Source organism: Salmo salar, chromosome 08 (assembly GCF_965601325.2).
Source record: "Salmo salar chromosome 08, fSalSal1, whole genome shotgun sequence".
In the NCBI taxonomy this organism is placed as follows: Eukaryota; Metazoa; Chordata; class Actinopteri; order Salmoniformes; family Salmonidae; genus Salmo; species Salmo salar.
This window is the reverse complement of record NC_138298.1, coordinates 455001-465000: the sequence shown is the minus strand read 5'-3', so window position 1 is coordinate 465000 and position 10000 is coordinate 455001. Positions and strand designations below refer to the sequence as shown.

Here is a 10000-nt window from a genome sequence, read left to right as displayed (position 1 = left end):
ATCAGACGAGATCGGGCGTACCCAGGCTGGTATGGCCGTAAGCGAGAAACAATCTCTTGCTACAACATATATAGTCAAAGTGAGTGTGATAAACAGACATTGCATTTTCACCAATTAGATAAGCAGCTTGAACTTTGTGTCACTGAAATAGTAGAAGAAATTACAAACACTGTTCCCATCACTTTTTAGCACAGGTAGTTGGATAAAATACAAACTTTATTTCCTTTCATCATTTGAACAGGGCAAAGGAGCAAAAAGCACACACAAGCTGCATTCAGCAACAATATTCTTGTTTGTCTTATAAATACAAGGCAGATGCTAATTGAAAACACAAGGAAATTTGATCCTATTAAAAAGGCAGGAAGCTGCATTTAGTCAATTCATCATTAAATGCTTACTACAAGGCAGTGTTGCTGATGAAATAGTGCAGGGGCACACCCTCGTGGACAAAATGCTTACAGCACCTGGTATTCCCAGGCGGTCTCCCATCCAAGTACTAACCAGGCCCGACCCTGCTTAGCTTCCGAGATCAGACGAGATCGGGCGTACCCAGCCTGGTATGGCCGTAAGCGAGAAACAATCTCTTGCTACAACATATATAGTCAAAGTGAGTCTGATAAAACAGACATTTAGTCAATTCATCATTAAATGCTTAATACAAGGCAGTGTTGCTGATGAAATAGTGCAAGAGCACACCCTCGTGGACAAAATGCTTACAGCACCTGGTATTCCCAGGCGGTCTCCCATCCAAGTACTAACCAGGCCCGACCCTGCTTAGCTTCCAAGATCAGACGAGATCGGGCGTACCCAGGCTGGTATGGCCGTAAGCGAGAAACAATCTCTTGCTACAACATATATAGTCAAAGTGAGTGTGATAAACAGACATTGCATTTTCACCAATTAGATAAGCAGCTTGAACTTTGTGTCACTGAAATAGTAGAAGAAATTACAAACACTGTTCCCATCACTTTTTAGCACAGGTAGTTGGATAAAATACAAACTTTATTTCCTTTCATCATTTGAACAGGGCAAAGGAGCACAAAGCACACACAAGCTGCATTCAGCAACAATATTCTTGTTTGTCCTATAAATACAAGGCAGATGCTAATTGAAAACACAAGGAAATTTGATCCTATTAAAAAGGCAGGAAGCTGCATTTAGTCAATTCATCATTAAATGCTTACTACAAGGCAGTGTTGCTGATGAAATAGTGCAGGGGCACACCCTCGTGGACAAAATGCTTACAGCACCTGGTATTCCCAGGCGGTCTCCCATCCAAGTACTAACCAGGCCCGACCCTGCTTAGCTTCCGAGATCAGACGAGATCGGGCGTACCCAGGCTGGTATGGCCGTAAGCGAGAAACAATCTCTTGCTACAACATATATAGTCAAAGTGAGTGTGATAAACAGACATTGCATTTTCACCAATTAGATAAGCAGCTTGAACTTTGTGTCACTGAAATAGTAGAAGAAATTACAAACACTGTTCCCATCACTTTTTAGCACAGGTAGTTGGATAAAATACAAACTTTATTTCCTTTCATCATTTGAACAGGGCAAAGGAGCACAAAGCACACACAAGCTGCATTCAGCAACAATATTCTTGTTTGTCTTATAAATACAAGGCAGATGCTAATTGAAAACACAAGGAAATTTGATCCTATTAAAAAGGCAGGAAGCTGCATTTAGTCAATTCATCATTAAATGCTTACTACAAGGCAGTGTTGCTGATGAAATAGTGCAGGGGCACACCCTCGTGGACAAAATGCTTACAGCACCTGGTATTCCCAGGCGGTCTCCCAGCCAAGTACTAACCAGGCCCGACCCTGCTTAGCTTCCGAGATCAGACGAGATCGGGCGTACCCAGGCTGGTATGGCCGTAAGCGAGAAACAATCTCTTGCTACAACATATATAGTCAAAGTGAGTCTGATAAAACAGACATTTAGTCAATTCATCATTAAATGCTTAATACAAGGCAGTGTTGCTGATGAAATAGTGCAAGAGCACACCCTCGTGGACAAAATGCTTACAGCACCTGGTATTCCCAGGCGGTCTCCCATCCAAGTACTAACCAGGCCCGACCCTGCTTAGCTTCCGAGATCAGACGAGATCGGGCGTACCCAGGCTGGTATGGCCGTAAGCGAGAAACAATCTCTTGCTACAACATATATAGTCAAAGTGAGTGTGATAAACAGACATTGCATTTTCACCAATTAGATAAGCAGCTTGAACTTTGTGTCACTGAAATAGTAGAAGAAATTACAAACACTGTTCCCATCACTTTTTAGCACAGGTAGTTGGATAAAATACAAACTTTATTTCCTTTCATCATTTGAACAGGGCAAAGGAGCACAAAGCACACACAAGCTGCATTCAGCAACAATATTCTTGTTTGTCTTATAAATACAAGGCAGATGCTAATTGAAAACACAAGGAAATTTGATCCTATTAAAAAGGCAGGAAGCTGCATTTAGTCAATTCATCATTAAATGCTTACTACAAGGCAGTGTTGCTGATGAAATAGTGCAGGGGCACACCCTCGTGGACAAAATGCTTACAGCACCTGGTATTCCCAGGCGGTCTCCCATCCAAGTACTAACCAGGCCCGACCCTGCTTAGCTTCCGAGATCAGACGAGATCGGGCGTACGCAGGCTGGTATGGCCGTAAGCGAGAAACAATCTCTTGCTACAACATATATAGTCAAAGTGAGTGTGATAAACAGACATTGCATTTTCACCAATTAGATAAGCAGCTTGAACTTTGTGTCACTGAAATAGTAGAAGAAATTACAAACACTGTTCCCATCACTTTTTAGCACAGGTAGTTGGATAAAATACAAACTTTATTTCCTTTCATCATTTGAACAGGGCAAAGGAGCACAAAGCACACACAAGCTGCATTCAGCAACAATATTCTTGTTTGTCTTATAAATACAAGGCAGATGCTAATTGAAAACACAAGGAAATTTGATCCTATTAAAAAGGCAGGAAGCTGCATTTAGTCAATTCATCATTAAATGCTTACTACAAGGCAGTGTTGCTGATGAAATAGTGCAGGGGCACACCCTCGTGGACAAAATGCTTACAGCACCTGGTATTCCCAGGCGGTCTCCCATCCAAGTACTAACCAGGCCCGACCCTGCTTAGCTTCCGAGATCAGACGAGATCGGGCGTACCCAGGCTGGTATGGCCGTAAGCGAGAAACAATCTCTTGCTACAACATATATAGTCAAAGTGAGTGTGATAAACAGACATTGCATTTTCACCAATTAGATAAGCAGCTTGAACTTTGTGTCACTGAAAAAGTAGAAGAAATTACAAACACTGTTCCCATCACTTTTTAGCACAGGTAGTTGGATAAAATACAAACTTTATTTCCTTTCATCATTTGAACAGGGCAAAGGAGCACAAAGCACACACAAGCTGCATTCAGCAACAATATTCTTGTTTGTCTTATAAATACAAGGCAGATGCTAATTGAAAACACAAGGAAATTTGATCCTATTAAAAAGGCAGGAAGCTGCATTTAGTCAATTCATCATTAAATGCTTACTACAAGGCAGTGTTGCTGATGAAATAGTGCAGGGGCACACCCTCGTGGACAAAATGCTTACAGCACCTGGTATTCCCAGGCGGTCTCCCATCCAAGTACTAACCAGGCCCGACACTGCTTAGCTTCCGAGATCAGACGAGATCGGGCGTACCCAGGCTGGTATGGCCGTAAGCGAGAAACAATCTCTTGCTACAACATATATAGTCAAAGTGAGTCTGATAAAACAGACATTTAGTCAATTCATCATTAAATGCTTAATACAAGGCAGTGTTGCTGATGAAATAGTGCAAGAGCACACCCTCGTGGACAAAATGCTTACAGCACCTGGTATTCCCAGGCGGTCTCCCATCCAAGTACTAACCAGGCCCGACCCTGCTTAGCTTCCGAGATCAGACGAGATCGGGCGTACCCAGGCTGGTATGGCCGTAAGCGAGAAACAATCTCTTGCTACAACATATATAGTCAAAGTGAGTGTGATAAACAGACATTGCATTTTCACCAATTAGATAAGCAGCTTGAACTTTGTGTCACTGAAATAGTAGAAGAAATTACAAACACTGTTCCCATCACTTTTTAGCACAGGTAGTTGGATAAAATACAAACTTTATTTCCTTTCATCATTTGAACAGGGCAAAGGAGCACAAAGCACACACAAGCTGCATTCAGCAACAATATTCTTGTTTGTCTTATAAATACAAGGCAGATGCTAATTGAAAACACAAGGAAATTTGATCCTATTAAAAAGGCAGGAAGCTGCATTTAGTCAATTCATCATTAAATGCTTACTACAAGGCAGTGTTGCTGATGAAATAGTGCAGGGGCACACCCTCGTGGACAAAATGCTTACAGCACCTGGTATTCCCAGGCGGTCTCCCATCCAAGTACTAACCAGGCCCGACCCTGCTTAGCTTCCGAGATCAGACGAGATCGGGCGTACCCAGGCTGGTATGGCCGTAAGCGAGAAACAATCTCTTGCTACAACATATATAGTCAAAGTGAGTGTGATAAACAGACATTGCATTTTCACCAATTAGATAAGCAGCTTGAACTTTGTGTCACTGAAATAGTAGAAGAAATTACAAACACTGTTCCCATCACTTTTTAGCACAGGTAGTTGGATAAAATACAAACTTTATTTCCTTTCATCATTTGAACAGGGCAAAGGAGCACAAAGCACACACAAGCTGCATTCAGCAACAATATTCTTGTTTGTCTTATAAATACAAGGCAGATGCTAATTGAAAACACAAGGAAATTTGATCCTATTAAAAAGGCAGGAAGCTGCATTTAGTCAATTCATCATTAAATGCTTACTACAAGGCAGTGTTGCTGATGAAATAGTGCAGGGGCACACCCTCGTGGACAAAATGCTTACAGCACCTGGTATTCCCAGGCGGTCTCCCATCCAAGTACTAACCAGGCCCGACCCTGCTTAGCTTCCGAGATCAGACGAGATCGGGCGTACCCAGGCTGGTATGGCCGTAAGCGAGAAACAATCTCTTGCTACAACATATATAGTCAAAGTGAGTCTGATAAAACAGACATTTAGTCAATTCATCATTAAATGCTTAATACAAGGCAGTGTTGCTGATGAAATAGTGCAAGAGCACACCCTCGTGGACAAAATGCTTACAGCACCTGGTATTCCCAGGCGGTCTCCCATCCAAGTACTAACCAGGCCCGACCCTGCTTAGCTTCCGAGATCAGACGAGATCGGGCGTACCCAGGCTGGTATGGCCGTAAGCGAGAAACAATCTCTTGCTACAACATATATAGTCAAAGTGAGTGTGATAAACAGACATTGCATTTTCACCAATTAGATAAGCAGCTTGAACTTTGTGTCACTGAAATAGTAGAAGAAATTACAAACACTGTTCCCATCACTTTTTAGCACAGGTAGTTGGATAAAATACAAACTTTATTTCCTTTCATCATTTGAACAGGGCAAAGGAGCAAAAAGCACACACAAGCTGCATTCAGCAACAATATTCTTGTTTGTCTTATAAATACAAGGCAGATGCTAATTGAAAACACAAGGAAATTTGATCCTATTAAAAAGGCAGGAAGCTGCATTTAGTCAATTCATCATTAAATGCTTACTACAAGGCAGTGTTGCTGATGAAATAGTGCAGGGGCACACCCTCGTGGACAAAATGCTTACAGCACCTGGTATTCCCAGGCGGTCTCCCATCCAAGTACTAACCAGGCCCGACCCTGCTTAGCTTCCGAGATCAGACGAGATCGGGCGTACCCAGCCTGGTATGGCCGTAAGCGAGAAACAATCTCTTGCTACAACATATATAGTCAAAGTGAGTCTGATAAAACAGACATTTAGTCAATTCATCATTAAATGCTTAATACAAGGCAGTGTTGCTGATGAAATAGTGCAAGAGCACACCCTCGTGGACAAAATGCTTACAGCACCTGGTATTCCCAGGCGGTCTCCCATCCAAGTACTAACCAGGCCCGACCCTGCTTAGCTTCCAAGATCAGACGAGATCGGGCGTACCCAGGCTGGTATGGCCGTAAGCGAGAAACAATCTCTTGCTACAACATATATAGTCAAAGTGAGTGTGATAAACAGACATTGCATTTTCACCAATTAGATAAGCAGCTTGAACTTTGTGTCACTGAAATAGTAGAAGAAATTACAAACACTGTTCCCATCACTTTTTAGCACAGGTAGTTGGATAAAATACAAACTTTATTTCCTTTCATCATTTGAACAGGGCAAAGGAGCACAAAGCACACACAAGCTGCATTCAGCAACAATATTCTTGTTTGTCCTATAAATACAAGGCAGATGCTAATTGAAAACACAAGGAAATTTGATCCTATTAAAAAGGCAGGAAGCTGCATTTAGTCAATTCATCATTAAATGCTTACTACAAGGCAGTGTTGCTGATGAAATAGTGCAGGGGCACACCCTCGTGGACAAAATGCTTACAGCACCTGGTATTCCCAGGCGGTCTCCCATCCAAGTACTAACCAGGCCCGACCCTGCTTAGCTTCCGAGATCAGACGAGATCGGGCGTACCCAGGCTGGTATGGCCGTAAGCGAGAAACAATCTCTTGCTACAACATATATAGTCAAAGTGAGTGTGATAAACAGACATTGCATTTTCACCAATTAGATAAGCAGCTTGAACTTTGTGTCACTGAAATAGTAGAAGAAATTACAAACACTGTTCCCATCACTTTTTAGCACAGGTAGTTGGATAAAATACAAACTTTATTTCCTTTCATCATTTGAACAGGGCAAAGGAGCACAAAGCACACACAAGCTGCATTCAGCAACAATATTCTTGTTTGTCTTATAAATACAAGGCAGATGCTAATTGAAAACACAAGGAAATTTGATCCTATTAAAAAGGCAGGAAGCTGCATTTAGTCAATTCATCATTAAATGCTTACTACAAGGCAGTGTTGCTGATGAAATAGTGCAGGGGCACACCCTCGTGGACAAAATGCTTACAGCACCTGGTATTCCCAGGCGGTCTCCCAGCCAAGTACTAACCAGGCCCGACCCTGCTTAGCTTCCGAGATCAGACGAGATCGGGCGTACCCAGGCTGGTATGGCCGTAAGCGAGAAACAATCTCTTGCTACAACATATATAGTCAAAGTGAGTCTGATAAAACAGACATTTAGTCAATTCATCATTAAATGCTTAATACAAGGCAGTGTTGCTGATGAAATAGTGCAAGAGCACACCCTCGTGGACAAAATGCTTACAGCACCTGGTATTCCCAGGCGGTCTCCCATCCAAGTACTAACCAGGCCCGACCCTGCTTAGCTTCCGAGATCAGACGAGATCGGGCGTACCCAGGCTGGTATGGCCGTAAGCGAGAAACAATCTCTTGCTACAACATATATAGTCAAAGTGAGTGTGATAAACAGACATTGCATTTTCACCAATTAGATAAGCAGCTTGAACTTTGTGTCACTGAAATAGTAGAAGAAATTACAAACACTGTTCCCATCACTTTTTAGCACAGGTAGTTGGATAAAATACCAACTTTATTTCCTTTCATCATTTGAACAGGGCAAAGGAGCACAAAGCACACACAAGCTGCATTCAGCAACAATATTCTTGTTTGTCTTATAAATACAAGGCAGATGCTAATTGAAAACACAAGGAAATTTGATCCTATTAAAAAGGCAGGAAGCTGCATTTAGTCAATTCATCATTAAATGCTTACTACAAGGCAGTGTTGCTGATGAAATAGTGCAGGGGCACACCCTCGTGGACAAAATGCTTACAGCACCTGGTATTCCCAGGCGGTCTCCCATCCAAGTACTAACCAGGCCCGACCCTGCTTAGCTTCCGAGATCAGACGAGAACGGGCGTACGCAGGCTGGTATGGCCGTAAGCGAGAAACAATCTCTTGCTACAACATATATAGTCAAAGTGAGTGTGATAAACAGACATTGCATTTTCACCAATTAGATAAGCAGCTTGAACTTTGTGTCACTGAAATAGTAGAAGAAATTACAAACACTGTTCCCATCACTTTTTAGCACAGGTAGTTGGATAAAATACAAACTTTATTTCCTTTCATCATTTGAACAGGGCAAAGGAGCACAAAGCACACACAAGCTGCATTCAGCAACAATATTCTTGTTTGTCTTATAAATACAAGGCAGATGCTAATTGAAAACACAAGGAAATTTGATCCTATTAAAAAGGCAGGAAGCTGCATTTAGTCAATTCATCATTAAATGCTTACTACAAGGCAGTGTTGCTGATGAAATAGTGCAGGGGCACACCCTCGTGGACAAAATGCTTACAGCACCTGGTATTCCCAGGCGGTCTCCCATCCAAGTACTAACCAGGCCCGACCCTGCTTAGCTTCCGAGATCAGACGAGATCGGGCGTACCCAGGCTGGTATGGCCGTAAGCGAGAAACAATCTCTTGCTACAACATATATAGTCAAAGTGAGTGTGATAAACAGACATTGCATTTTCACCAATTAGATAAGCAGCTTGAACTTTGTGTCACTGAAAAAGTAGAAGAAATTACAAACACTGTTCCCATCACTTTTTAGCACAGGTAGTTGGATAAAATACAAACTTTATTTCCTTTCATCATTTGAACAGGGCAAAGGAGCACAAAGCACACACAAGCTGCATTCAGCAACAATATTCTTGTTTGTCTTATAAATACAAGGCAGATGCTAATTGAAAACACAAGGAAATTTGATCCTATTAAAAAGGCAGGAAGCTGCATTTAGTCAATTCATCATTAAATGCTTACTACAAGGCAGTGTTGCTGATGAAATAGTGCAGGGGCACACCCTCGTGGACAAAATGCTTACAGCACCTGGTATTCCCAGGCGGTCTCCCATCCAAGTACTAACCAGGCCCGACACTGCTTAGCTTCCGAGATCAGACGAGATCGGGCGTACCCAGGCTGGTATGGCCGTAAGCGAGAAACAATCTCTTGCTACAACATATATAGTCAAAGTGAGTCTGATAAAACAGACATTTAGTCAATTCATCATTAAATGCTTAATACAAGGCAGTGTTGCTGATGAAATAGTGCAAGAGCACACCCTCGTGGACAAAATGCTTACAGCACCTGGTATTCCCAGGCGGTCTCCCATCCAAGTACTAACCAGGCCCGACCCTGCTTAGCTTCCGAGATCAGACGAGATCGGGCGTACCCAGGCTGGTATGGCCGTAAGCGAGAAACAATCTCTTGCTACAACATATATAGTCAAAGTGAGTGTGATAAACAGACATTGCATTTTCACCAATTAGATAAGCAGCTTGAACTTTGTGTCACTGAAATAGTAGAAGAAATTACAAACACTGTTCCCATCACTTTTTAGCACAGGTAGTTGGATAAAATACAAACTTTATTTCCTTTCATCATTTGAACAGGGCAAAGGAGCACAAAGCACACACAAGCTGCATTCAGCAACAATATTCTTGTTTGTCTTATAAATACAAGGCAGATGCTAATTGAAAACACAAGGAAATTTGATCCTATTAAAAAGGCAGGAAGCTGCATTTAGTCAATTCATCATTAAATGCTTACTACAAGGCAGTGTTGCTGATGAAATAGTGCAGGGGCACACCCTCGTGGACAAAATGCTTACAGCACCTGGTATTCCCAGGCGGTCTCCCATCCAAGTACTAACCAGGCCCGACCCTGCTTAGCTTCCGAGATCAGACGAGATCGGGCGTACCCAGGCTGGTATGGCCGTAAGCGAGAAACAATCTCTTGCTACAACATATATAGTCAAAGTGAGTGTGATAAACAGACATTGCATTTTCACCAATTAGATAAGCAGCTTGAACTTTGTGTCACTGAAATAGTAGAAGAAATTACAAACACTGTTCCCATCACTTTTTAGCACAGGTAGTTGGATAAAATACAAACTTTATTTCCTTTCATCATTTGAACAGGGCAAAGGAGCACAAAGCACACACAAGCTGCAT

The 10000-nt window shown here is 42.2% G+C and overlaps 23 non-coding genes across 23 annotated transcripts in view; all 23 read right to left on the bottom strand.

Moving 5' to 3' along the window:
- LOC145884691 (5S ribosomal RNA) overlaps positions 1 to 43 on the bottom strand; it is a 119-nt gene extending 76 nt beyond the window's left edge. The window contains exon 1 of the ribosomal RNA XR_014396270.1: positions 1 to 43. This exon is cut by the window's left edge and continues 76 nt beyond it. This is a non-coding gene — a ribosomal RNA (5S ribosomal RNA).
- A 409-nt stretch (positions 44 to 452) lies between these two features.
- On the bottom strand, positions 453 to 571 carry LOC145884600 (5S ribosomal RNA). The gene has a single exon (XR_014396178.1). It is a non-coding gene; the product is annotated as a 5S ribosomal RNA (ribosomal RNA).
- Positions 572 to 710: 139 nt separating this feature from the next.
- LOC145884472 (5S ribosomal RNA) lies at positions 711 to 829 on the bottom strand. Its single transcript, XR_014396050.1, has one exon. It is a non-coding gene; the product is annotated as a 5S ribosomal RNA (ribosomal RNA).
- A 409-nt stretch (positions 830 to 1238) lies between these two features.
- Positions 1239 to 1357, bottom strand: LOC145884680 (5S ribosomal RNA). The gene has a single exon (XR_014396259.1). It is a non-coding gene; the product is annotated as a 5S ribosomal RNA (ribosomal RNA).
- Positions 1358 to 1766: 409 nt separating this feature from the next.
- LOC145882108 (5S ribosomal RNA) lies at positions 1767 to 1885 on the bottom strand. The gene has a single exon (XR_014393675.1). It is a non-coding gene; the product is annotated as a 5S ribosomal RNA (ribosomal RNA).
- Positions 1886 to 2024: 139 nt separating this feature from the next.
- Positions 2025 to 2143, bottom strand: LOC145884669 (5S ribosomal RNA). Its single transcript, XR_014396248.1, has one exon. It is a non-coding gene; the product is annotated as a 5S ribosomal RNA (ribosomal RNA).
- A 409-nt stretch (positions 2144 to 2552) lies between these two features.
- Positions 2553 to 2671, bottom strand: LOC145881941 (5S ribosomal RNA). The gene has a single exon (XR_014393509.1). It is a non-coding gene; the product is annotated as a 5S ribosomal RNA (ribosomal RNA).
- Positions 2672 to 3080: 409 nt separating this feature from the next.
- LOC145884658 (5S ribosomal RNA) lies at positions 3081 to 3199 on the bottom strand. The gene has a single exon (XR_014396237.1). It is a non-coding gene; the product is annotated as a 5S ribosomal RNA (ribosomal RNA).
- Positions 3200 to 3608: 409 nt separating this feature from the next.
- On the bottom strand, positions 3609 to 3727 carry LOC145885203 (5S ribosomal RNA). Its single transcript, XR_014396784.1, has one exon. It is a non-coding gene; the product is annotated as a 5S ribosomal RNA (ribosomal RNA).
- Positions 3728 to 3866: 139 nt separating this feature from the next.
- LOC145884647 (5S ribosomal RNA) lies at positions 3867 to 3985 on the bottom strand. Its single transcript, XR_014396226.1, has one exon. It is a non-coding gene; the product is annotated as a 5S ribosomal RNA (ribosomal RNA).
- A 409-nt stretch (positions 3986 to 4394) lies between these two features.
- On the bottom strand, positions 4395 to 4513 carry LOC145884636 (5S ribosomal RNA). The gene has a single exon (XR_014396215.1). It is a non-coding gene; the product is annotated as a 5S ribosomal RNA (ribosomal RNA).
- A 409-nt stretch (positions 4514 to 4922) lies between these two features.
- Positions 4923 to 5041, bottom strand: LOC145884626 (5S ribosomal RNA). The gene has a single exon (XR_014396204.1). It is a non-coding gene; the product is annotated as a 5S ribosomal RNA (ribosomal RNA).
- A 139-nt stretch (positions 5042 to 5180) lies between these two features.
- Positions 5181 to 5299, bottom strand: LOC145884615 (5S ribosomal RNA). The gene has a single exon (XR_014396193.1). It is a non-coding gene; the product is annotated as a 5S ribosomal RNA (ribosomal RNA).
- A 409-nt stretch (positions 5300 to 5708) lies between these two features.
- LOC145884599 (5S ribosomal RNA) lies at positions 5709 to 5827 on the bottom strand. Its single transcript, XR_014396177.1, has one exon. It is a non-coding gene; the product is annotated as a 5S ribosomal RNA (ribosomal RNA).
- A 139-nt stretch (positions 5828 to 5966) lies between these two features.
- On the bottom strand, positions 5967 to 6085 carry LOC145884471 (5S ribosomal RNA). Its single transcript, XR_014396049.1, has one exon. It is a non-coding gene; the product is annotated as a 5S ribosomal RNA (ribosomal RNA).
- Positions 6086 to 6494: 409 nt separating this feature from the next.
- On the bottom strand, positions 6495 to 6613 carry LOC145884604 (5S ribosomal RNA). Its single transcript, XR_014396182.1, has one exon. It is a non-coding gene; the product is annotated as a 5S ribosomal RNA (ribosomal RNA).
- Positions 6614 to 7022: 409 nt separating this feature from the next.
- Positions 7023 to 7141, bottom strand: LOC145882107 (5S ribosomal RNA). Its single transcript, XR_014393674.1, has one exon. It is a non-coding gene; the product is annotated as a 5S ribosomal RNA (ribosomal RNA).
- A 139-nt stretch (positions 7142 to 7280) lies between these two features.
- On the bottom strand, positions 7281 to 7399 carry LOC145884594 (5S ribosomal RNA). The gene has a single exon (XR_014396172.1). It is a non-coding gene; the product is annotated as a 5S ribosomal RNA (ribosomal RNA).
- Positions 7400 to 7808: 409 nt separating this feature from the next.
- LOC145886845 (5S ribosomal RNA) lies at positions 7809 to 7927 on the bottom strand. Its single transcript, XR_014398431.1, has one exon. It is a non-coding gene; the product is annotated as a 5S ribosomal RNA (ribosomal RNA).
- Positions 7928 to 8336: 409 nt separating this feature from the next.
- On the bottom strand, positions 8337 to 8455 carry LOC145884583 (5S ribosomal RNA). Its single transcript, XR_014396161.1, has one exon. It is a non-coding gene; the product is annotated as a 5S ribosomal RNA (ribosomal RNA).
- Positions 8456 to 8864: 409 nt separating this feature from the next.
- Positions 8865 to 8983, bottom strand: LOC145885202 (5S ribosomal RNA). Its single transcript, XR_014396783.1, has one exon. It is a non-coding gene; the product is annotated as a 5S ribosomal RNA (ribosomal RNA).
- A 139-nt stretch (positions 8984 to 9122) lies between these two features.
- LOC145884572 (5S ribosomal RNA) lies at positions 9123 to 9241 on the bottom strand. Its single transcript, XR_014396150.1, has one exon. It is a non-coding gene; the product is annotated as a 5S ribosomal RNA (ribosomal RNA).
- A 409-nt stretch (positions 9242 to 9650) lies between these two features.
- LOC145884562 (5S ribosomal RNA) lies at positions 9651 to 9769 on the bottom strand. Its single transcript, XR_014396140.1, has one exon. It is a non-coding gene; the product is annotated as a 5S ribosomal RNA (ribosomal RNA).
- Between the last annotated feature and the right edge of the window lie 231 nt (positions 9770 to 10000).